General features: G+C 45.8%; 1 pseudogene; it reads left to right on the top strand.

Annotated features, from left to right (window-relative positions):
- Window positions 1–1,577: 1,577 nt before the first annotated feature.
- Window positions 1,578–26,020, top strand: part of LOC127333817 (polycomb group protein EMF2B-like) — a 36,482-nt pseudogene continuing 12,039 nt past the window's right edge.

Below are 26,020 nucleotides of genomic sequence, written 5' to 3'. Positions count from 1 at the left end.
ATGAGTTTTTGCATGATTTTATGGTTAAATTTCTGGGCAAATCTGACAAATCGACATCACCCGGCCCCAGGCCCGGTCAACTGGCTGCTCGACCGGCTGGTCCGGCGCGTGGCCCGGTTGACCGGATGGGAAACCGGCCCGCCCGGTCTCTCGTCCGGTTGGACTGGACCGTACGCCGGGTCGCCCAGTTCTTCGCACAACTCCGTCAAAACACTTGAATATATGCTATGCTCTTTGGCCTCCCTATTTCCTAATGACATGTACACTTACCCCACTGCTATCCTCGCTCTATTTGCTGATTCACAGGTGATTCCAGTGGTGATGAACGTGGCACTGTTGCCAAGAGAGAAAGTCCTACGAGGCCTCCAGGATGCCGTACTAGCGGCCGCGTGCCTTCTAGAGCACCTCCGCCTACTGGTCCAGGCAGCTCAACTGGGGGAAGAACCAAGTCATTTGCCAAGAGAAAGAAAGACAAGCAAGCAGCACCAGATGATGACCTTATTGAGAGAGTGCCAACGTACAATGTTGGCACAGTACATGTTGGTGCCTGGAGAAGACTTCGAGAAGAGAACCCCTATCGATTCGAGGAACCCACTTATCCTCATGGAGATAGATTTTCTGGACCATCACTCAACAGCATTTGTGGGATGACTACTACAACTCTCCAGAGTGCATGAAGAATGTTCTTATTGTGATGCCCAAGGCCATCAACACGGATGTTATTATAATGCATCAAGCCGATAGAGGAGCAACATGAGCTAGTGAGCGCGGTGGGGCGACGGAGGAGCAGCAGCATGAAGCCATGGTCCGCAACCGTGCTGCTACTCCTAGCCGGTAGCCGGCGCTCGGCCTCTCCTCGTGGCGGCGAGAGCCCATGGTGCCGCGTCCGTGAGATCTAGGGCGTGTGGCGGCGGTACCCGTGGGGACCGGCCATGGGATGTGCAGTGGTTGGTTGATGGGGATGGGGATGGCACCGGCGTTGGGCGCAGGCGGCGGCGCATCAGGCGAGGTCAGCCATGGAGTTGGGCAGTGCTGTTTGTTTTGTGCATTGTGGGGAAGAAAAACGGTGAGGAGGAATGTGATAACGTGGGCCCGAAGGACGCGATCCCCCGGACGGATACAATCATTTTTATTTTTTTACCCTCAGGCCTTGTTTGGTACTAGAGTTTTAGTGGGGATTAGTGGGGATAATCCGCTCCAAACTTTAAATCCCCACTTATCCCCAATACATGTTTGGTGCTAGAGTATGAGAGAGTTTAATCCCCACTTATCCCCACTTTCCCCCCAAATTTTAGTGTATTTTTTTCAATCCCCAATACTCTACCCCTACCTAGTGGATTGGGGATGGGGTTTTGTGGGGATTGGGTGACAGCAGAGATTCACCCAATACTCTAGAGTATTATCCCCACTAATCCCCACAAAAACACTAGTACCAAACAAGCCCTCAGGAGGATGCTGGTAGGTTTCATTTCCAAAAACAAGCACACCCTGCAACTCGGGAAGCGGATCCGAACGCTCTACTCTGCACAAGTATACGCGTCGCGCAGGGGACGCGCCCTCTCCATTTAGTTCTGGAGGGCGCCCGCGCTTTAGCCGTTCGGCCGTCTCGCTCTCCAAAATCAAAATCTTCTCCAAAAATAGCACAGGAGCCTGCTTCCCCAGGCGCCGCCGCCGCCTTCCTCGAGCCTTCCTCCGGCGGCGCCCTTCTCCCGCCCGCGGATCACGTACCGCGTCTGCCTCCCGCTGCCGCGTCCTCGCCGGCGCCTTCCACCGGCGCGTTCAGACCTTCTAGGTTGGTACTGCGACCTCCCCTCTTCAGGTTTGTAGGACTCGGGGCCTGCAGAAATCGCAATGTGTGGCTGCTAATCTACACCACAGCTGTCGAATTGCTAGGGCGATTGTTGTCAGACGCGGAGAGATGCTATTGTCGAGCTTGCCGTACCGGCGGCTAGTCATTCTCTGGGATTCAATTACTGGGCGGGGCCTTGCCTTGCTTTACTACGCCTAGCGATAAACCGGTACTCCATCCAGACCTAAATACTTGTCGCAGGTTCAATGAATTTAAACATATTTCAGTCTATACATATTGGCTAAATCCGCGACAAGTATAGGGCCGAATGGTGTAGTTGTAGTCATTTTAGCAAGTAGAAGCTCTGTATTGTACCACAGGCAGGTTGCCTGTTTCATTGACACACTTGCTCAGCTAGGGGGTAGCTAGATGTATCTAGCATGTCGAGTAGGGCCTTCGTAGTGCAAGTAAGATGCAGCTTATACTGTAGATGATTTTGTCTGTTCCATTGACACACTTGCTCGGTTAGGCAACAGTTACCCTTTTTTGTTTTGCTTCAGTTTCATTTGGGAATCCAACCATCTGAGCATCACCGGTTAGTAGTGCATTTTGTCGTTAATGGGAATAATGTCATCCCTGATCCTACCATACTTGTTACGCAAATTAATCTTCTGCAGGAAGTATGATAAAAGGGTAGGTATGCATGTAACAAGTGGACCAGATGGCCATCCTTAATTGCAGGAAAGGTTAGCTTCGAGATGCTCCTTTTGGAGATGCAAGGTTTATGTTGTGGTCTCACATCCTAACAAGACGTAGCGACCAATATGTACTGTTGTGGCTCTTCTAATAGTTAAGACGATGTAGGCTATTCACACAGCTTGACTCAACCCACAAATTAGCCGAGCTCGGTTATGGAACCAAGCTGTGGGCAATGAGCTTGGGCTCGAGTAGCTCTACAAGGACTGGTACCCCTATAATTTTAACAACCTACACTCACTTTGTCGAGTCGAGTTCAAGCCTCTACTCATGCTTTATGGAGCTCATTATATTTTTACAGTGAACATCTCTTTCGTGTTTTCTGAGCCCCCGGATATTGGCCCATATCCACATGGTTGAGCGTGTCCCAGGACCCAGGCTATCTTGGCCCAAACAAGGCGATATTATTATTTATGTTGCCAAAGTATTGGCTGGATTGAACATATGTATGTATGTATGCTAACAATAATCTGAATTATCGATCAGGAAATGGCAAACAATATATTATAAACAGTAAAAGTAACTCTTCATCGATTTAAAACTAACCATATGATAACCCCGGACCCCATGGATTGACGTGTTTGTAAGGACGCGGATGCACGGCATCAGTATGTTCACATCCAGTACAGCTGGCAACATTCCAAATTGAGCACATCCCTGTTTTCATACTGGAACTTTTATTTCAACTGTTGTTTCCTTAATTGGATGACTGAAAAATACATGCAGCCCTGCTAGATCCACATCCCTTTCCACACTGGGGCTCTGTTTCATGCTCCATTTGAACCCGACGGAGTGCAAGAACGAACTTAAGAAAGGCGAGGCACAAAGCCCCCGATATCTCAACCACTCGCCGCCGCCGTTCTTCCGCCGGAGCCTACAGAAGAGCCATTGACGGCTACCAGATATCTAGCCGGGGTAACACATCTTTCCGTGGTGAGTTTTTTATTTAATTAGTTGCAACTTGATCTTATTTCCTGCCGCGAGCAGTCAGATCTACCTGCAGGATCCGATCCAGTTCGTGGATACTGAGTTAATCTTTTATGCCATTTTACTGACCTGTGCATCGGATTCTGTGTGCAGACACTTGTTGCATGTGCTTGTGTGTGCTGATTACGGTGGTTTCCTGTGACCCCAAGGGAATTGAAGTGTTCCACAGCGAAGATGCCTGGTCTAGCTCTACCTAACCATGATGCAGCGTAATCCGCTACCTGCTTTGCGAATTTTACTGTTACATTTGTCTTGTATGTCTCTTTTGCTTTGAGAATTTCTGTATAGCTTTTCGCGAACTGCAAGGCTTTTTCAATGTCTAGTAGATAGGTTTGGGATCCAAATCCCATAATCTTTTCCGCCTGTAAAGGCACACTATGAATAAACCATTGGATGATTTTGCACAATGTCTGAACAACTTTGTATTGCACTATGAACTATGTTAAGTCTGATATCTTTAGGTTTATATGGGGTTCCATGTGAGTTTTGATGGTAAATGGCCATCTTTGGCAGTTAAAGATTACTCACTTGAAATCTTTGTGGTACCTTGGCTAGTAATGGGAACTGGTCAAGGTGTTCTATATGCATAGTGTCTGGGTTCCTTGTTCGTGTTGCGAGATGATTCTTCTTTTTCTTTGATGCAACAGTTTTTTTTTCTGTGTAGGAACAATGGATGTGGATTCGGATACCCCAGGTCTGCAGACCATAGGTGTGGTCAGCAGTCAAGAGCTCAGTTATCTCCAGATGAGGAACTTACTCCCGAGGAATGTTTGACATTATACTGCAAACCAGTTGAGCTGTACAATATTATCCGACTAAGAGCCACTGAAGACGTAAAGTTTTATTTCATATTCTAACATGGTCTGTTAACTCTATTTTTAGATACCAGTTACTCAGTTGAATTTTGCAGCCCCCTTTGCTTCAAAGATGCCTTTCTTATAAGATAGACGCAAGACGAAAAAAGAGGTAAATTTATTAGAAATTCAAAACTGAAGTATTTCTTGCTCTATGGATGGATTATTTCATATATTTAGCCGAGCATCTTGAGAATGGAATTTGGTGCTCTTAGTAATTTTCATGAAGTAATCTCGTACTAGACCTGAATGGTAGCTCGATTCAACAAAGCCTTCCAAGTTCCAAGTTACTTTAAGCTTTTTCTGAAGAGCACCGGTGACATGATTGCAAGTTGTCACTTTTTTTCCGGGTAAATACTGACCTGTGTTTGTGCTAATAAATTTAGGATACATATATCGGTATCAATTTCTGGAAGCGCAAATAATGAACTGCCAGCACATTGTATCTTTCCTCTCCATGTTCTGTTTGCTAGAGCTACTAATAATGATTCGCTTGATGGGGTAAGCACTTTGGTTCATGAAAGATAGTAGTATATGTCTATCAGATGGTCTTGTTTTTCTCATTTGTAGCTTCGTATTGCAGCATTCTCCAGTGTATCAGTTCAGCCGGGCTTGTCTCCTGACTTCTTTTTGTGAATCTGGAGATAGTGACCACACTAAAGCTACATTCACCATCCCCGATCTGAAGAGTTTAGCAACCTCCCAAGTTTTCAACCTCAACATCATCCTTATTAGTTGTGGTATAGTGTGCTATGTGATTATTTGTGGATAACCTTTCTTTGCTGTCATCAAATTTGATTCCACTTGTCTCTTCATTTTAAAAGGCCAACATGGACAAAATCTTAGTGGAAACTTCTCAGAGAACCATATGGACTATTCTTCTCCTCAAAGTAAGTTATGGTTGATATTGTTTGCCAGACATTTGACAGATGATACAATATATATATGTTCATTTTATTGAGGTTGATCTATTTGTTCGTCTCAAACACAAATTCTTGACCAGACTGGATTTTAGAAGCTTTTGCTCAACCTCTGCATCCAAAAGATGGAATGGGGCAACCATATTTTATGTATTAAGCCTCACAATGTTCTGTATCCATCACACACCCTCTATTAATGGCAAACAATCGAATCCTTTAAACCACCAACAGACCCAGGTGGTACATCATGACCATCAACTTGCCAAGTGTTCCTGGGTGGAAGATAAAAACTTCATAGCTTTTACTCTGAACTTGAAAATCAGTAAACATGCCATTCACCCATTTGTAACGAAATGGAAGTATTGTGTTAATTGAACAACAATTGGCTATGTTTGCCTTTCTTTTAGAGCAATTGAACATCAACTTGCCAAGTGTTCCTGGGTGGAAGATAAAAACTTCATAGCTTTTACTCTGAACTTGAAAACCAGTAAACATGCCATTCACCCATTTGTAACGAAATTGAAGTATTGTGTTAATTGAACAACAATTGGCTATGTTTGCCTTTTTTTTTTTTGAGAAAACGCAAAGGACCTTTGCGCTTCATTTCATTGAAAAGATAGAATAGGTTTACATCCTCCTAAGAGGTGGGTTACAAGAAACAGTTTTTACATCAGTGTACATCCCAAGGTTGATGGCAGAACTACACGTAGTCCCCTAGCACCAGCCTTTGCCCATGAGCTAATCTCTTCCTTGATCATGGAAAGTAGGAGTGTGATTGATGGCCGGGCACCCTCAAAAACGCAGGAGTTTCGGTGTTTCCAAACTATCCATGGGATGAGGAGGGTGGCAGAGGCAAGGCCTTTGCGCAGTGGCTTGGGAGTGTCCAATTTTGCGCGTCGCCACCAGTCCATGATGGATGGTTCGTGGTCAGGGGCGGCCGTAGTCATCCTAAGCCATGCAAGGGTCTCATGCCAAGCCTGCCGAGTGAAGGGGCATTCGAGCATCAAGTGTCTCATGGACTCAGGTGCCTGGTCGCATAGCAAGCATGTTCTCCAGATGAGTCCGTGTCTGGCAAGGCGCTCAGCGGTCCAGCATCTGTCAAGGTTGGCGAGCCAATGGAAGAACTTCACCTTCGGCGGCGCCCATGTTCTCCAGATGAGCCTCCAGGAGTAACAAGCTGTTGATCCATGGAAGGTGGCTAGATAGCATGAGCGAGCGGTGTAGGTGCCAGTGGTTGTCCACTTCCATATCAGCCTCTCCGCTGAGTCGGTGAGAGTGGTATCCTGGATCGAAAGCCATAGCTGAAGGTACTGGCCGATCTCACGTACCCCAAGCACGCCTTGGATGTCTCTTGCCCAGCTGTTCCCTTGGAGCCCATCGGCCACAGTCCTAGCTTTGCGTCGTTTCTTGGGGATGCAGTTGTATAACAAGGGTGCGATCTCCTTGATGGCTTTACCGTTGACCCACCAGTCCTCCCAGAACAGGGCCTTCTGCCCATTGCCAATGCACATGGTCGTCGACGCGAAGAAGAGTGCACGCTCCTCCTCAGAAAACTGTAAGTCCAGGCCGCTCCATGCTCTGCCGTCGTCCGTGCGGGACAGCCATAGCCATCTGAGTCTGAGGGCAAGCCCTGCCCGCCCAATGTCTTGGACGCCAAGACCGCCAAGGGATAGGGGCCGGCACACACGGCTCCAATTAACATGACAGTGGCCGCCGTTGGCGGCAGCGCGTCCGGCCCATAGGAAACCACGCTTGACCTTCTCGATCATCTTCAGTGATTTCTTCGGCGGTGCATAGACCAACAGCTGATGTATAGGAATGGCTCAGAGCACGGACTTGACCATGGCCAGGCGCCCTGCCTTGTTCATGAGCCCAGCCTTCCATGTTGGCAAGCGGCCGGCAATGCTGTCGACAATAGGCTGGAGCTGAGCAGCGGTCGGTCACCTGATCGTGAGCGGGATGCCAAGGTAGGTGATAGGGAGGGTTGCCACCGGGCAGCCAAGGCGCTCAGCAGTCAGTGCGATATCCTCCGTGGTGCAGCGCAGCGGCGTGGCCGAGCTCTTGGTGAAGTTGACGCAGAGGTCGGATGAGCGACCAAACAAGTTGAGGATTTCCTTGACAGCCATGGTGTCTCCGACGGATGGGTGGCAAAAGAGCACTACGTCGTCGGCATACAGAGAGATGGACGGTATCAGCTTCCTTGGGTGTAAACTCTGCATGATTCCCAGCTCGACTGCGCGCTTGAAGAGCCTACTCAGGATGTCGATGGCGAGGACGAACAGTTGGGGCGACAGGGGGTCTCCCTGGCGCAGCCCTCGCTGGTGCCATATAGGTGGTCCTGGCTCCCCGTTCAGGAGGATGCGCGTGCTCGCGGAAGACAGGAGGATGGATAGCCACTCAAGGAACCTGTCCCCGAACCCATACTGCTTCATGGCCTCAAAAAGGAAGGGCCATGAGAGGGAGTCAAAGGCCTTTGCCATGTCAAGCTTGAGCAGAATCCTTGGTGCACCCAGCTGATGCAGTAGCCTCGCGGATTGCCTCACAAGGACGAAGTTGTCGTGGAGGCTTCTTCCCGCAATGAACGTGTTCTGGTTGTTGCTGACGAGGCTGTCAAGGCTGGGAGCAAGCCTAAGGGACAGAACTTTGGCGAAGATCTTGGCGACGAGGTGAATCAGGCTGATCGGGCGATAGTCGGCCACGTGGCTTGCGTCAGCACGCTTGGGCAACAGAGTGAGGAGGGCCTGGTTGAGCTTGCTGAAGCCGCGTCCACGCTTGTCGAACAGTTGCTGGAAAACGTCAACGAAGTCTTGCTTGACCGTGGGCTAGCAGGCCCGCAGAAACTCTGCAGTGAAGCCGTCTGGCCCCGGCGCCTTGCGTGCCGGCAGCCTCTTTATCGCACTCCAAATCTCTTCAGCGCTAAAAGGCTCATCGATGTGGCTTAGGTCTTGGGGCTCGATCAGGTTTGAAAGGTCTAGCGTGTGCTCCCGGCGAACAGCCGTGCCAAGGAGTGCGTCAAAGTGCGCAAAAACTGCCCCCGCCATGTCCTCGTGTGAGGTGAGCACCTGATCATCCGTGGTGATGCTGAAAATCCTGTTCTTCTGCCTCCTAAACGCGCACTGGCGGTGGTAGAAGGAGGTGTTGGCATCTCCTTCCTTGAGATAGGCTAAACGGGCACGTTGCCGAGCAATTGTTCGGTCCAGGGAAGCGAGGCCTAGGTAGGCAACCTTGAGCTGTTTGCGAAACTGCTCCTCATGGGCAGTGAGCGTTCTGTCCTCCTGGGCCTTGTCGAAACGCAACATGAGCTCGCGCGAGATAGCCATCTTATTTGCCTTTCTTTTAGAGTAGTTAAGACTTAAGACACATGGTTAGGTTTTCAACAAGGATTAACATGTCAATAGGCCCTCTCGATTGTGGGCAATATGAATTCATCTTTCACCATGTTCAGGGTATTCTCTTTGTTGTAGCTTCCACACTGAGAAAATATAGTCTCAAAATTGTGCCTTTGAAAATTAGTGAACATAAACACTGGTTTTAAACAGACAATACATTTGTGATCGACTGATCGTACTGATGGACTAATTCTTGTATATCGGGTACATTTTATCAGAGCTTGGAGGTCAATGTTTCTGGGGTAACATACCAATTGATTTACTTTGGTCATCTTTGGATAATTGCGTAACTTTAAGTATGGGGCGTACTGTGGAATTGACATCGGAAATAAGCATGAGCCCAGGCTTCATAGAGGTATGCTGCAAAGTTATTAAAGTATGTGCTGCATATTCTGACATTTTATTGCATTTTTTCTGAGTATTTTATCTTCTGCTCGGTTCATAATCATGCGACAGATGAGCTACCATTGTTTTAAATGCCACTTGTTTCAGAAAAACAAATGACTTGACCACATTCACTTGCACTTTGCCACCTGTTTGAGTTTTGACGATTTTGTTATGCATATTGCTACCTTTCAACAATTGGTAGTGTTTGACCACCTTTACTTTTATACTTAACACAAAACTGTCTGAGCTTCAGCATCTGGTGCAAAATCCAGTTGTACCTTTTTAAATGGTGCAAATTAACACCTATTCATCATGGAAATTTTTCAATGCTTGCTAAAGTTGAGGGATAGTCTTGTAGAACAGTACACGACCTAACCGCCTGTTGTTTTCTCGAAAACACAAAAGCCTTGCGTTTCGATGCATTGATACGAAAAGGAGTTTACATATTTACAAGCTCACGACGAGCCAACACTGCACCATACAACTCAACCCACTAGATCTAAGCAACTATGGGCATTTAAGCCAATAGCGCTGGCGGTGGCCCAAGATCGAGCTTCGGATCAAATCGTGTCGAGGAGACTACTAGAGTTAGGGCTTGCGTTGTTGAAGATGACCGCGTTGCGCTGTTTCCAAATCCACCACGCCGTCAGCATAACAAGCGTGGATGTTCCCTTCCTTCCGCAAAGCGCGAGGGGTAGATTGGATAGCGGCCATCGACCACTCCACGAAGTCGTCCTCCTCATCCGGTGGTCCGGCCGTGGAGCGGATCCACGACAGGACTTCATACCATATTGCTCTGGAAAAGGGGCGACCTGTGTAAGAAGATGTTGCATGGTCTCCTCTGATTGATTGCACAGCGGGCAGCTTGTGTGTGTGTGTGGGGGGGGGGGGGGGGGGGGGGTGCTGCAGTCCCCGTCGCACCAGCCTATCACCCGTCCAACAACGATCCTTGCAAGCAAGCCAGATGAAGAAATTAACCCCTGGAGGCACTCAGGAGCGCCAGTTAAGCTTCCAAGATCTTCATACGATTTGGATGAATACTGCACGTCGGTCGTCCAAAGCCAAAGGATGGTGTCTGGCCTTGCCACGAGCTGTACATCACACACACTGATCCAGAGCTGTATGTATTGCCATAGGGCCAGCAAGCTGGTCGCGCCCTGAGTATCGGCAATCCAATGGCGCTCCACCAGAGCCTCCCTAACCGCCTGTTGTAAATTGGCACCCAATGACAATGGAGAATTGCACACAGTGAAAATTATACTTATTAAATTTAGGTGCATATGATTAACTCTCAAATTTAACAGCATAACAATCTGAAATTTATGAAGTATATATATGTCTCTTGAACATTTCTCCTTGTTTTGATTCCCAGGTCCCTCAGATTTTTCTATCATCTTTGATTTCTATATAAATTGTTTGTTGACTCTCTTTTCTTATTTCGGTACCCACACAGCCAACATTTCTTGAGTGTGGCAGTTTCTTGACATTTTGTTCTCGAAAGGCAGATGCTACAGTAAGCTCTCTGTTTCTTTGTGCAATCTAATTATCGTCACTTACAAATTTGTCGGGTAAATATTGTTTTGAGTATAGCAACACCTTAGTTTGCTGAAAACTGTGAGTTATTTCCAGTAGCTTTCCTTAGATCCTCGACCTTTTGTGTTACAGGGTTCATATAAACTACATGCAAGCATAGATGCACAAGAGGCTGGTGCAAAAGGCAGGGATGTATATCCTTATAGTCGTTACTCATATGCTGATGTCCCACTTTCGTCATTAGCACATATCATAAGGTAACAACAACCCAGCAGGCCAGCATACATAGCTCGTTTCTGAACTTTAATGAAGCTTTGTTCCATAATTCTATTTTTTTACTTGTCATTATAGAAAATGCATGGTCTAGTTCTTATTGCTTATGTGCTTTATATCTTGAATATGAGATTTTGTTCGCTCTTTGGAATATCATGAGAAGGCGCTGGAAATAGTTACATGCTGTCCTTTTGTGGTCTAGTGTAAAAGCATCCGTATCAACTAGGTTAAGTAGATTGCAAGTTCTTGCTCTCAAGAATTGCGCTGAGGCACAGCTCTATAAGATGATTTTTTCTAGCTTGTGCTGCATTATCAGTATGAAGTAAAATATACTGTGTAAATAATATAAATCCATATATGAATTGCTATTCAGCACCACACTCACATCCGCCGCACCATGACCCCATCCCATCTTCCCTGCTGCACTCAAACACTTCTAAATTTGGCCTTTCAACTAAGATTCACAAGAACTTGACTTATTTCCAACTGAGATTCAAACAAACTATGAACTGATTAACTTCCAACTGGGATTGAAATGAATGCCCAGTTTCTTGGACATTTCAACTGTGATTCGAGGGAAGCTCATTTTGGGAACCTTTTCAGTTGAGACTCTAGAAAACATCAAGTAGATTGTATGTTCAACTTTCAATTGCAGAAACTTCCATCACACACCTATTTTTTGTGTTGTGGTGGGAACATGTCCAGGATGCCAGCACATAGAGGATGTTGCAGCCGCAACTTCGTCCTGCTTTGCTGGCTTCTGACACCTCATGCCTTAGGGGGTGCAGGTCAGGCGAATGGCTTCTAGCGCCACCTTGGCTCTCTTGTAGCGAAGTGGGGGTGGGAAAGATAGGATTTGCCTCAGAAAAGTAGAAGGGGTGACAAGTGAGAAGGGCAGGCAGGAAACAGGGTGGGGAAAGAAACCAATGGACACTCCTAGGATGTGTTCATATGTTGATTAGATCATTGAGTAGTTGAGTTCCATTTTTTTGTCAAATACATTTCACATTTCATGTAGCCAATTTTACTGCGAATATTGATTCTACAGGTTAAGAACAGGCAATGTGCTCTTTAACTACAAGCACTGCAAAAAGTTGCTACAAAGCGAAGGTTTGCTCTCTCTCTCTCTCTCTCTCTCTCTCTCTCTCTCTCTCTCCCCCCAAATTTTTATTATCACTTGTTTGCATCATTATTGGCATTTCTCCAATGTTTTTACCACTCCATGTATCTTGTTTTGGAACAGAACCTAGTGACTTTTCTTTTGTATCCATGTTGTGTACATGAGTAAGGACATTTAGTTGTGAACTTGTGGTTTGGTTGCGGAGCAAGTTAGACTGGGAGTGGATGAACAACAGGCGCTGACAGAGGGCAAATATCAACAGAAACTAGGAAGGTGTGCAGCAGGGAGAGTTTCTTTTTCCGAGAAAAGCCTTTTCATTTCATTGAAAAGAGAGTTTGATGTTACATGCCTCTTAAGAGACCAGGCAACAAAAAGAAAGATTACAACTTAATGAACATCCCAGGTCTGCGGCATGATCACGCGTAGGCCTTGTGCTCCGGCTCTTTCCCAAAGGGCAGCTTCTTCATTGATCTTGCTGACGACGTTGTCGATGGAGGGCTGAGCTCCATTGAACACAGTCGCTGCGGTGTTTCCAAATCATCCAGACGGTCAGCAGGGCGATGGCAAGTCCCTTGCAAAGAGGCTTGGGTGATGTCTGCTTCGCTTGGCATCACCAATCCTGGATCACGCCGCCGCGCTATGGAGGTCTGCACGCTGCACGGAGCCAAGAGAGAACCTCGCACCAGACCTGGCGGGAGGAGCAGCATCCCATCAGTAGGTGCTGGATGGTTTCCATCTTCTGGTCGCAAAGGAGGCATTGAGGGTGGTGTTGGAGTCCTCGGCATTGCAGGCAAGCGGCGGTCCAGCATCGGTCCAGGCTAGCTAACCAATGGAAGAATTTGACCCGCTGCGGAGCCCAAGTTTTCCATATCAGTCTCCAGGCGCTGCAATAGGTGGAACCATGAAACATGGCCTTGTAGCAAGATTTGGCAGAACAGATACCGTCACTGCTCCACTTCAGACCAAGCCTATAGGTGTATGAGCTCCGGGATGCCGATCAAGCCATGTATGTCGCGTGCCCAGCTGTGGCCAAACAGGCCATCTGATCGTGGTGTCTGCATTTTGGGATGTAGGCGTACAGGTGAAGCTCGATTTCACTGATTGAACGCCCACCAAGCCACCGGTCTTCCCAAAATTTGGCCATGCACCCATCTCCAAGACCATGGTCGTCGAGGCGAAGAACAAGGCCTTGCCAAGCTCTGCTTGCATCCGTCTGGCTGAACCAGAGCCATCGTAGGCGAAGTGTGAGGCCGGCTTTCTCCATATTTTGGACGCTCAGGCTGCCGTGATCAAAGGGGTGGTGAAAGGACACGGATGTCACCTAGAGGCGAATATGCGTTTTTGAAATTTTACGATATGGGTTTAACAAATGGTAAATAAAACTAACATTTAATTTGTCAAGCGGAAAACCTATATCAACTAGGGTTCACCTATATGCACCAATAACTTATGCTAAGCAAGATAAACAACTAAGTGATAGCAAAATATACTACCTCCGTTTTAAGGAATAAGGCGCCCTCGTTTTACGAGCTTTTTATTTGACCAAGAATTACTTTAAATAGATAAAGATTTTTTGTATGAAATTAGTATCATTCAAAAGTGTTTTTCAATACGAATCCAACGATACTATATACATATAATATAATCAAGATTTTGTTGCTCAATTTTTATGGTCAAAGTTCGTCTTGGAATACGCGTGCGCCTTATTCCTTGAAACGGAGGTAGTATAACTTAAGCACGCAGGTTCTCAAAGTAAAGAGCTCGGGTATAGGAATAACCGAGGGGACGCGGAGACGACGATGTATCCCGAAGTTTCACTTCCCAAAGGAAGCTAGTCTCTGTTGGAGCGGCGTGGAAGCACAATGCTCTTCCAAGCGCCACAATGGCTCATCGTAATCTCCTCGCGCTCTTGCACAATGCAAGATGCCACGATCCACTAGGTACCCTTGAGAGTGGTCACCAAAGCTGTACAAGCTTTGGGCAATCTCCACATTCTATTTGGAGGCTCTCAAGTAATCACCACCAAGGTCACAATACCACAAAAGGCCTCAAACCAGTCTAGGTTCCAAGGACCCAAGAGGAACAAGCTCCGGGTACTGTAACACCCCAAATTTCAAAACAAAGCAAAAATGAATTTCTTTTCTCCAAAAATGAGAACCAACAAAAACTTTTCTTATATAAGGTATTATGCTTAGTGCTCCTACCTATTACTTGTGTTTTTGCCTTGATGAGTGTAGTATACTTGTGTGATACACCCTCAAACCCTAGAGTGATCAAGTGAAGATCACAAACCAAATAAAGTTAAAAGAGAAAGAAATCAAATAAGAAAAATCTTAAACCCTACCTTTTCTTATTTTGCTAAATGGTGGTGCACCATTACAAAACTTATTAAACCCTAAACCACACCCCTCTTGTCATCAATCTTTGAAGAGTTCAATAAAAGGGAAAAAAAAACCCTTATTTTAGAAAGAGGCATATATGCCTATGGCTATTTTGTAAAACTTTATCCTAGATCTTTCTACTTTGTTTAGAAGATTGGAAAACCCTCTTGAACCTTGTCTAGTACTTTTCCCACACAATCCAAAGTGGAACAGAAGGTTTTCAAAAAGAGAGTAATAATGCCATAGAGGCATATGAGAGCAAAATATCAAATCTGGGAAATTGAGGATCTTGACCCTAGACTTGAAATTGAATGGTGGGATCACTCCTATAGACCTTTTCAACTCTCAACAACATCAAGTGGGTCAAGCCAAGTTCAATTAAAATCAAATGCCACATATGCATGGAGGCATATGTGATCCATAGCCATTTTCACCAATCCTTGTCCAATGCACTTCTACTTTTACCAAATGGTGTGAAACCATCTCTGAACCCAATCTAAACCTAATGTGACCCTCAACCTTGCTCAAGTAAAGCAAGGGGAGCACCTTACCAAAATAAGAAGAATTGACTGGTCATCTCTTATGTGTTTTGGCCAATTTTGCAAATCTTTGAGCTAGACCTTTTGGAATAGTTTCAATGGTTTGAGAATGTTTCTAAACTAGTAAGAATGACATTAGAGTCAAGGCAAGTCCAATCAAATGGAGAGAAACCCAATAGTGGGATAATTCCATTTTCTTCCTTCACATATACTTAGGGCCAAATTATCAAAACCTTGACCTAGGCACCAACCTTGTCTCAAAATGGTTGGAACCTTTCACCTCACTCAATCTAACACCAAATAAACCTCACTCTTGTCAAAGTGAGGCCAAGAAAAATAAAAGGATAAATAGGGAGAAAATCACAAAACCCTCACATAGGGCTTATGCCATTTTTTATAAATTTTGACCCTAGACCATTTTGGCCTGCACCATGAGTTGAATAATGTTACTAAACATTTATTACAACTTGTGGAATCAGAGAAACCCAATTCAAATCTTTTTCCAACTCAATTTTGGCTCACATACAATAATGGTCAAATCTGCCATTATTATTCTGGTCACTACTTTGAGCCTCTCCATTTCAAGTTTTTCAATCTAAACTTTCCCAACTCTTTGCATGTCATCCAAGAGCACATCAAGGTGAGCAACTTTGGTAAAGACCCCCTGGCCAAAATCATCTTTGATCAATAGCTAGGTTCATCCAAAATGGGAACTTTATATCATGATCAACAATCTCACTTTGCCCATTTTTGCAATTCTTTGCATTCAACCATTCCACCACCACTTCTCTTTGCCTCTGGTCTTTTAGAACCAAATCAAACACACCCTTTTCAAATTTGTCCACCATATGAGCTAAATCAATTTTGGGCAAAATTTGATGAAACATAAATAGGGAACAACCCCCACTATTTGAAATAGTGTTCTATCCTAACTCTAACCTACCCAAACCAACCCTACATGTTTCCTTGCCCCCTCTCTGCCTCACACACCACAGAAACCCTAGGGAAGGGCAAGACATGGCCTAGCCATGACCATGCCAATGGCATGCCGGCCATGCCGTGCTCCCTCTCCTCTCCTTCACCCCCAGCCGTGCCCACCATGTCCAGAAGCTCCACCTCGACTCCCTATTGCATCCTAGACCAACCCCTGCCGGAGATCGACACGCCCCCGCCGGAAACGCGTCGCGCCCAGGGTGACATGTGCATGCCGTGGGCGTCGCACCCGCGCGCACCACGGGCAGCACAGGCCACGCGTCGCCTCGCCGCAACACGCCTCCCCTGGACCCTCTCTCTGCACGTTGAGCTTCGCCGTCGCCGCGCCAACCCGCCTGACACGGACCCGTGCTCTCGCGCCGCCTGTCGCCATCGACACCCTCGCCATTTTCCCGCGGACGCCGCCGTAGACACGGACGCAATGCGTCGTCGCCAGACCGTCCCCCACCTCGCCACCACGCGCGTTAGCCTCGCCTGGATGTCACCTACCTAGCCCTGCCCTCACCTTGCCCCTTCGCTCACCGGAACAGCCGCGCCACGGTCGACCCGAGCTCACCCCCGCAGCACCTCGCGCCGCTATAAAAAGAGAGCAACCCTGGACGATTTCTTCACACTCGTTTGCTTCCCTCTCTCTTCTGATCATCCTCGACCGTCCCTCTCCCTCAATCGCTCACTGGAGCCCTCCAATTTCTCGCCGGAGCCCGCGGAGGAGCTGAGATCGCCGCCGACGAATCCAAGCACCATCGGCGACACCATCTGTACCAGCGCACTCGCCGTCGTCTACAACATCGACCTGCATCAACGCCGCCGCTCGCCGACGTCCCAGCTCGCCGCCGACCCCCGTGCCTCGCCGTGCCAGCGCCGCCCTCGCGTCGACGACGACGATCCCCCGCCGTTGGATCTTGATCTGATCGCACGGCCACCACTCGCGCGTACCGTTTCGGTAAGTCACCGTCGCTGACAGGTGGACCTCCCCACTGTCACCATTGGCCGCGCTGGGACGTTAGTGGCCGGCCCAACTACGCCCGAGCATTTTTAAACCTTTGGGCCGTTTATTTTCCCGCCGGCCCCGTTAATTCAAACCCCTTTTAAACTTTTCCATTTAATTGTAATCTTGCCTCCCCTTTGAAACTCAACCTTTTCAAATTGGCTAAACCAAATTTAGTGAATTTTATACCGTTGGAAAGCTTAGGAAAATATCTATCCAATGCCACTGGTCCCACCCCAAGATCTTGTGTAGAAATAATCTGACAAAAATAACAAGGCAGGGACTTTTCTGCCTTAGATTAATTCTTAAAAATCAACCACAAATGATTTTAAGTTAATTCCAACTCCTTTAGCTCACATTTGACTTACACTAATTGTTTCTGCAAGAAAATGGTGTGGTCACCTTGCATGATCATGCCCTAGTTTCATTAGTGTGCAATATGGCTAGTTTAACTAGTTGATATTGTCCAAAATTACTAAGTAATGCATGTGAAGTCTTATGCTTCATTTAAATCTTGTCTCCAAGGAATTCATGTGATGTTTGGACCCCTGGACAAACTCACTTATATGAATTACTTAGAGATTTAAATCCTATGTAGTGTTATTAAATGGTATGGGGTATTTTACCTCATTTAAATCTATTTCTCAAATAATGATAATGAATGGTTGACTTGAGTCAACATGATTTCATGCATGATTATTTGAGAAATTAAATCTTAAGAAGTTTTCAATGAGAGAAAGGTATTTCTCAAGAACCATATGGAAATTATCTTTTACACAGGTAAGGAGAGGAAATTACTTTTCCTCAAGCAATACCACCAATGCACCTTAATTGCAATATTGGTGTGAGTACAAGTAAGGTTAGAATAATCAATGAATTGTTGAGGATGTGAACTCACCTCAATGATAGTGGTTAACCCAGTTACAACTAGGTGTAAATCTTATGAGAGGTTCCTTCTCATTTAAATCTTGTTCTCCAGTATTTCAACATGAGGTATGGACCATGGTCTATATAATCTCATGTTGAGTATTTGGTGATATTAAATCATTACCCCTGTTAGTATTAAATTGTATGAGGTATGGAACCTCATTTAAATCATTTTCTTAAATGATGAGTATGAAGAGGTTGACTGTAGTCAACCTAGGTCATATTTTGTTCATGAGAGAAATTAAATCTTAATAAGATAATGAGAGGAATTTATTTCTCTGAATAATTAAAAGTAACACCTAATTTAGTATGAGAGGAAATTATTTTTCTTGAATAAGAGGAACACCTCCACCCACTTAATAGTAGTGTGAGATGCTAGTTTAAGCTGTGTGAAGCTTGTGTGTGATTAGTTAGTATGTAAGTTTGGTAGGATAATGGTGTACCCCGTATTCGTATTGAGATTAATGCACGGGAGGTCCCTAAAGTATGGGGCGCACCGTATGCAGGTCCCCGAAGTATAAAAGGCGTTGGTGTCAGTCCCTGATGTTTTTAAGTGATGCACCGCAGGTCCTAAACGTCTTTGACCGTGCATTGACCGGTGCCACGTAGGAAGAAATGCCACGGTGGCAAACCGCCTGGTGCTCGGTCAAAGACGTTTAGGACCTGCGGTGCATCACTTAAAAACATCAGGGACTGGGCCAACGCCTTTTATACTTTGGGGACCTGCATACAGTGTACCCCATACTTTAGGACCTCCGTGCATTAATCTCGGCAAATAATGTGCCCTGTAACAGAGCTACTCCTCCAATCCCTTTTAATTGACTCAGATTTATTATAACTTTATACAAAATCCAAGTCAATTAAAAAGGATCGAGGCGATATCGTAGGTTTCCCCACGCTTTCTTCAACTTAAAATGTACATACATGAATTCGCAAAAAAAAATGTACATACATGGCATACAAATACATATGTGCTGATGATAGCTTATCAAATGTACAATATAACTGTAGAGTAATATAAGTCATAAAATTACATCCAAGGGTGTCAAGAGTGGATCAATACTATGAAATAATCAAAACTAACAACATATAGAGTCAATTATTGTTGTCGATACTGAGATAAAAGCAAGGTAGTCAGAATCTCGATCCTACTACCGAAATCCTACTTACATCACCGACTCACCGTTTCGATCCAAATCCCACTATGAATCCCAATCCGCTAAACCATACAAGGATATTCACTTGCTTGACTACCCTTTATTTAGAGATTAATGCACGGAGGTCCCTAAAGTATGGGGTACATCGTATGCAGTCCCCAAAGTATAAAAGGCGTTGGCTCGGTCCCCGATGTTTTTAAGTGATGCACCGCAGTCCTAAACGTCTTTGACCGAGCACCAGGCGGTTTGCCACCGTGGCATTTCTTCCTACGTGGCACCGGTCAATGCACGGTCAAAGACGTTTAGGACCTGCGGTGCATCACTTAAAAACATCAGGGACTGACACCAACGCCTTTTATACTTCGGGGACCTGCATACGGTGCGCCCATACTTTAGGGACCTCCCGTGCATTAATCTCATTCGTATTTTAGACGCTAGTACCGGAGACCAGCAGGAAGAGGAGGACTTCTACCACAAGGAAGGAGAAGAGAACTTAGACCCCCACTCTCTACCAAGGCAAGCTATTATCAATGAGATTATTTGCAAGCCCATACCCATGCAAGTTTTTATCCATGATATGGTTTGCAAGCTAAAATACTATGCAAGATGATATCTTTGCAAGTTTTTACCCTTGCAAGCTTTTATCAATAATATTGTTTGCAAGCTAAACTACTTAGCTTGTAAGTAATATGCTGATAAAGTGCAAAGCTCCTTTGGGGCAAGACACCATGTTGCTTAGCTTTGCTTATGTGAACCCATCCCAAGTTTTTACTTTACCAGTTTCTACTTGTTTTCTAAATGAGTTACTTTTATAGTTAACGTTGATCAAAGTACAAGTTGGTTACTAGAAGAGTAAAGTTAGCCAACTATTACCAATCCAAACTAGACCCTTGCAAGTTGACCCCCAATGCAAGATGCTAATCTTGCGACTTGCAAAGCTCACCATGAGCAAGGCATTACTTTATCTACTTTATACTTCTGCTCCTGCTTTCCAGTATTTGCTTTACAAGCCTTTTTACTTTGGTTTTATCAAAGTACTTTTTGATTCATGATTCACTTGGCTAGTATTGGACTAGTACAAGAGTATCAAACTTAGCCTAGAAGCAAAACAAAATACTTAGCACCCTCATACATAGATGCTAGTGCTGTTTTGAAAGTGACTACTCCATTTGGGAAACTGGGAACGGATAGGTTTTCGAAAACCTTGGAATGACGAGTCATTCTATTGAAAGATTTTGAAGGAGTTTTTGAAACCTTGGAATGAAGATGCTTTCCATTGAATGATTTTTGAAGGTGAATATGACTGATGAAGGACTTGGTGAATTTTTACAAAAACACTGATGGTTGGGTTCGGATGCGATACCATTCCAATTTTACCGTACCCCCACAATACAGATACGGGTAGGGCTTAAGCGGAAGTTTGTGTGTCTTAGTATGGGTTCCCTCTAAACAAGCATCATCGGGGTTATGCGAAAGCCTCTACCACAACAAGCGAGATGATACGATATGATGCGCGATGAGGTGAATGTCCGGCCCAAGCCTGTGCGGTTCCTGTGCCGAGTATCTGTCTTCACTGGGAGGCCAAGCTCATGGGGAGAGGTGCCTATACTAGGGTATGTAAATGAAAGGTTATGATTGGTAGTTCGCGTCTGCGTACGATAAATCGGGGCCGATTACCCCGACGAGCTATTGCAATTGTTGTGGCACAAGTGTACAACCTCTGCAGAGTAAACCTATTCGAATAGCCGCGTCCTCGGTTATGGACGATTGGAAAGGCCATCTTTGTTCCGTCATCGAACTTTTTGAAAACTATGAATGGTGAAGGGTGGCTGGTGAATTTGAATTTGAAAGGTGATTCTGACTTGGAATCACAGCAGAGCTGTGGGAATGACCCTAATGTTCCCACTTGAGTTAGATAGCACAGAAAGAGTTGTTTACAAAAATGTTTGTGAAATAAAATTAGCTTTAAGCAAAATAACCTAGAGCTTAGCACCCCCTTACTAGAACTTTTAGCACTTACAGTTGTACTAGTTTGCGAGTACTTTAAAGTACTCACGGCTGTGTCCCTGGCTATTCAAATGGCCAGATTCTGAAGCAGAACATCAGTATGAGGAAGATGACCAGCAGGACGCCCACGACAACTAGGGAGCCTTCTGACGTCAGACGTTGGCCTGTGAACTCACGAGTCCCTTCTACGTTACGCTTCCGCTATGAAACTGTGAACTTGGTGTCTGTTGATCAATAGATCAACTATTTGTGTAATATGGATCATGTGATCTCTATTTGTAAGACGACTATGGTATGTAAAGAATGATGACTTAGGATATTCAACTGTTATGTCTCGCAACAACAATATTCCTGGGATTGCGATGTATGGCATAACAGGCATCTGGACTTAAAAATCCGGGTGTTGACAAGTTGGTATCAGAGCCATTGTTTGACCTTAGGAGACCCTAGTTAGAATGGACGTCGGAAAAACTTAGTTTCAAAAACCAATGAAGTGAATATTTGTGAAAACTTGTTCTTACTCTTATCCTTGAAATCCTTTTTCAAAAAAAAAAAAATGAGCAATCTCTACTTTCTTTGCAAACGTACCTAAAATTTTGCGCACTTGACTACTTCTCTAATTACTCCTCTTTGCTCACAGATGACGTACCAATGGGAGTCCTATCAGCTTGGTCCCGAAGGTGACCTCAAGTTCGAAAAAGAGTTGAAGCAACTAGTGGATTATCTAGGACACCCGTACCCCAAGTTCTTCGGGATACCACTCAAGGCTAAGGCAGGAGAACCCCCTCAGTGGGACGTTTCTACTGATCTACGAAGGAAGCTTGATGCCCCGGTATGGGAAACCATTTGGATTTCTGTAACGGAAAACACTTGGAAGAAAGGACTAGCTGAAGCAATGCAAGAAGCAATTTTTCGTCTATGTGGACAAAATGAGGACAAGATCAAGAACACTCGCTTCATCTACTACCCAAGACATGACCCCTGGGGAAGACCAATGACCATGCCCCCACCACAACCAAAGATGAACCCCTCTGAAGCACCTCAGGACTTCAGGCAGTACAAAACCCGCAGGGATTTGGACAACACCCTCGCCTCTCGCCAAGCACCTCAACCGTGAAGAAGAAGAGTCCACCCAGAAGAGTAGTATCACTCCAGCACTTAAGTAGGTGTGAGTTGTATCAGGATCCCTTGTATCGTAGAACGAAAGAATGGTTCTTCAAACCAACGGTGTGTTAGATTTGTAATGTGTGATGTTTGGTATGAATGAAAAAGTGTTGCTGGTTTTTACCCCCTCAACACTCCTCAAGTCTTCAAGTTTTAAAATTCTTGAATTTTTAACTCAAACAAACCATAGAAGTTTCCCTCTTACCTTATTATCTACTTCGATGTTCAGATGGCCCCTCCGACCCGCAACAACTCCCGGGCCCCAGCCAATCAGATACCCACTGAGCACGCAAAGATGACTGACGCCATCAACATCCTTGCCATGGAGCGCAAGGCACTTCGCCATCAACACGCCAAGAAGGACTACCTCATTGCCCGCCTCCGCGTGAAGATAGCATCACTAGAACAACTCATTCCAACACCCCACCATGCCCCCAGAGCCAAGTCCGATGTGACTTGCTACGCATGTGGTGTTACCGGTCACTACTCTAACAAGTGTCCGAGGAGAGCCACTAACAAAGCCCCAAGGACTGGAAGCAACGCTGTACCCATTACACAAAACGACAGGTCAACGGTAACCTGCTATGAATGTGGAACTGTGGGTCATTACTCCAATGAATGCCGCAAGAAGCTTGCCAAGATCGCCGCCAACCCCGCTGCACGCACGGCGACAAAGACCGTATCGCCACTAGAAGAAAGTTTGCTCCAAACTACCCGAACAACCGCACCGGTCGCTACTACAACCTGAAGACCGCCGAAGCACAAGAAGCATCTCAGAACATGACAAGTATGTTTCCTGCTAAATCATATCACCCAATCTCTCCTAGGAACCCAACTCTTCTTAAAATCTCGGGACGAGATTTGTTTAAAGGGGAAGGGTTTGTAACACCCCAAATTTCAAAACAAAGCAAAAATGAATTTCTTTTCTCCAAAAATGAGAACCAACAAAAACTTTTCTTATATAAGGTATTATGCTTAGTGCTCCTACCTATTACTTGTGTTTTTGCCTTGATGAGTGTAGTATACTTGTGTGGTACACCCTCAAACCCTAGAGTGATCAAGTGAAGATCACAAACCAAATAAAGTTAAAAGAGAAAGAAATCAAATAAGAAAAATCTTAAACCCTACCTTTTCTTATTTTGCTAAATGGTGGTGCACCATTACAAAACTTATTAAACCCTAAACCACACCCCTCTTGTCATCAATCTTTGAAGAGTTCAATAAAAGGGAAAAAAAAACCCTTATTTTAGAAAGAGGCATATATGCCTATGGCTATTTTGTAAAACTTTATCCTAGATCTTTCTACTTTGTTTAGAAGATTGGAAAACCCTCTTGAACCTTGTCTAGTACTTTTCCCACACAATCCAAAGTGGAACAGAAGGTTTTCAAAAAGAGAGTAATAATGCCATAGAGGCATATGAGAGCAAAATATCAAATCTGGGAAATTGAGGATCTTGACCCTAGACTTGAAATTGAATGGTGGGATCACTCCTATAGACCTTTTCAACTCTCAACAACATCAAGTGGGTCAAGCCAAGTTCAATTAAAATCAAATGCCACATATGCATGGAGGCATATGTGATCCATAGCCATTTTCACCAATCCTTGTCCAATGCACTTCTACTTTTACCAAATGGTGTGAAACCATCTCTGAACCCAATCTAAACCTAATGTGACCCTCAACCTTGCTCAAGTAAAGCAAGGGGAGCACCTTACCAAAATAAGAAGAATTGACTGGTCATCTCTTATGTGTTTTGGCCAATTTTGCAAATCTTTGAGCTAGACCTTTTGGAATAGTTTCAATGGTTTGAGAATGTTTCTAAACTAGTAAGAATGACATTAGAGTCAAGGCAAGTCCAATCAAATGGAGAGAAACCCAATAGTGGGATAATTCCATTTTCTTCCTTCACATATACTTAGGGCCAAATTATCAAAACCTTGACCTAGGCACCAACCTTGTCTCAAAATGGTTGGAACCTTTCACCTCACTCAATCTAACACCAAATAAACCTCACTCTTGTCAAAGTGAGGCCAAGAAAAATAAAAGGATAAATAGGGAGAAAATCACAAAACCCTCACATAGGGCTTATGCCATTTTTTATAAATTTTGACCCTAGACCATTTTGGCCTGCACCATGAGTTGAATAATGTTACTAAACATTTATTACAACTTGTGGAATCAGAGAAACCCAATTCAAATCTTTTTCCAACTCAATTTTGGCTCACATACAATAATGGTCAAATCTGCCATTATTATTCTGGTCACTACTTTGAGCCTCTCCATTTCAAGTTTTTCAATCTAAACTTTCCCAACTCTTTGCATGTCATCCAAGAGCACATCAAGGTGAGCAACTTTGGTAAAGACCCCCTGGCCAAAATCATCTTTGATCAATAGCTAGGTTCATCCAAAATGGGAACTTTATATCATGATCAACAATCTCACTTTGCCCATTTTTGCAATTCTTTGCATTCAACCATTCCACCACCACTTCTCTTTGCCTCTGGTCTTTTAGAACCAAATCAAACACACCCTTTTCAAATTTGTCCACCATATGAGCTAAATCAATTTTGGGCAAAATTTGATGAAACATAAATAGGGAACAACCCCCACTATTTGAAATAGTGTTCTATCCTAACTCTAACCTACCCAAACCAACCCTACATGTTTCCTTGCCCCCTCTCTGCCTCACACACCACAGAAACCCTAGGGAAGGGCAAGACATGGCCTAGCCATGACCATGCCAATGGCATGCCGGCCATGCCGTGCTCCCTCTCCTCTCCTTCACCCCGGCCCGTGCCCACCATGTCCGTAAGCTCCACCTCGACTCCCTATTGCATCCTAGACCAACCTGCCGGGAGATCGACACGCCCCCGCCGGAAACGCGTCGCGCCCAGGGTGACATGTGCATGCCGTGGGCGTCGCACCCGCGCGCACCACGGGCAGCACAGGCCACGCGTCGCCTCGCCGCAACACGCCTCCCCTGGACCCTCTCTCTGCACGTTGAGCTTCGCCGTCGCCGCGCCAACCCGCCTGACACGGACCCGTGCTCTCGCGCCGCCTGTCGCCATCGACACCCTCGCCATTTTCCCGCGGACGCCGCCGCAGACACGGACGCAATGCGTCGTCGCGGACCGTCCCCACCCTCGCCACCACGCGCGTTAGCCTCGCTGGATGTCACCTACCTAGCCACTGCCCTCACCTTGCCCCTTCGCTCACCGGAACACCGCGCCACGGTCGACCCGAGCTCACCCCCGCGGCACCTCGCGCCGCTATAAAAAGAGAGCAACTCGGACGATTTCTTCACACTCGTTTGCTTCCCTCTCTCTTCGATCATCCTCGACCGTCCTCTCCCTCAATCGCTCAGGAGCCCTCCAATTTCTCGCCGGAGCCCGCGGAGGAGCCGAGATCGCCGCCGACGAATCCAAGCACCATCGGCGACACCATACGTACCAGGCGCACTCGCCGTCGTCTACAACATCGACACCGCATCAACGCCGCCGCTCGCCGACGTCCCGGCTCGCCGCCGACCCTCGTGCCTCGCCGTGCCGGCGCCGCCTCGCGTCGACGACGACGATCCCCCGCCGTTGGATCTTGATCGATCGCACGGCCACCACTCGCGCGTACCGTTTCGGTAAGTCACCGTCGCCGAGGTGGACCTCCCACTGTCGGTGGCCCATTTGGACGTTAGCTGGGCCGGCCCAACTCTGCCCCGAGCATTTTTAAACCTTTGGGCCGTTTATTTTCCCGCCGGCCCTGTTAATTCAAACCCCTTTTAAACTTTTCCATTTAATTGTAATACTGCCTCCCCTTTGAAACTCAACCTTTTCAAATTGGCTAAACCAAATTTAGTGAATT

The sequence above is a fragment of the Lolium perenne genome, chromosome 2, assembly GCF_019359855.2.
Source record: "Lolium perenne isolate Kyuss_39 chromosome 2, Kyuss_2.0, whole genome shotgun sequence".
Taxonomy (NCBI): domain Eukaryota; kingdom Viridiplantae; phylum Streptophyta; class Magnoliopsida; order Poales; family Poaceae; genus Lolium; species Lolium perenne.
This window is presented reverse-complemented; position numbering and strand designations above follow the sequence as displayed.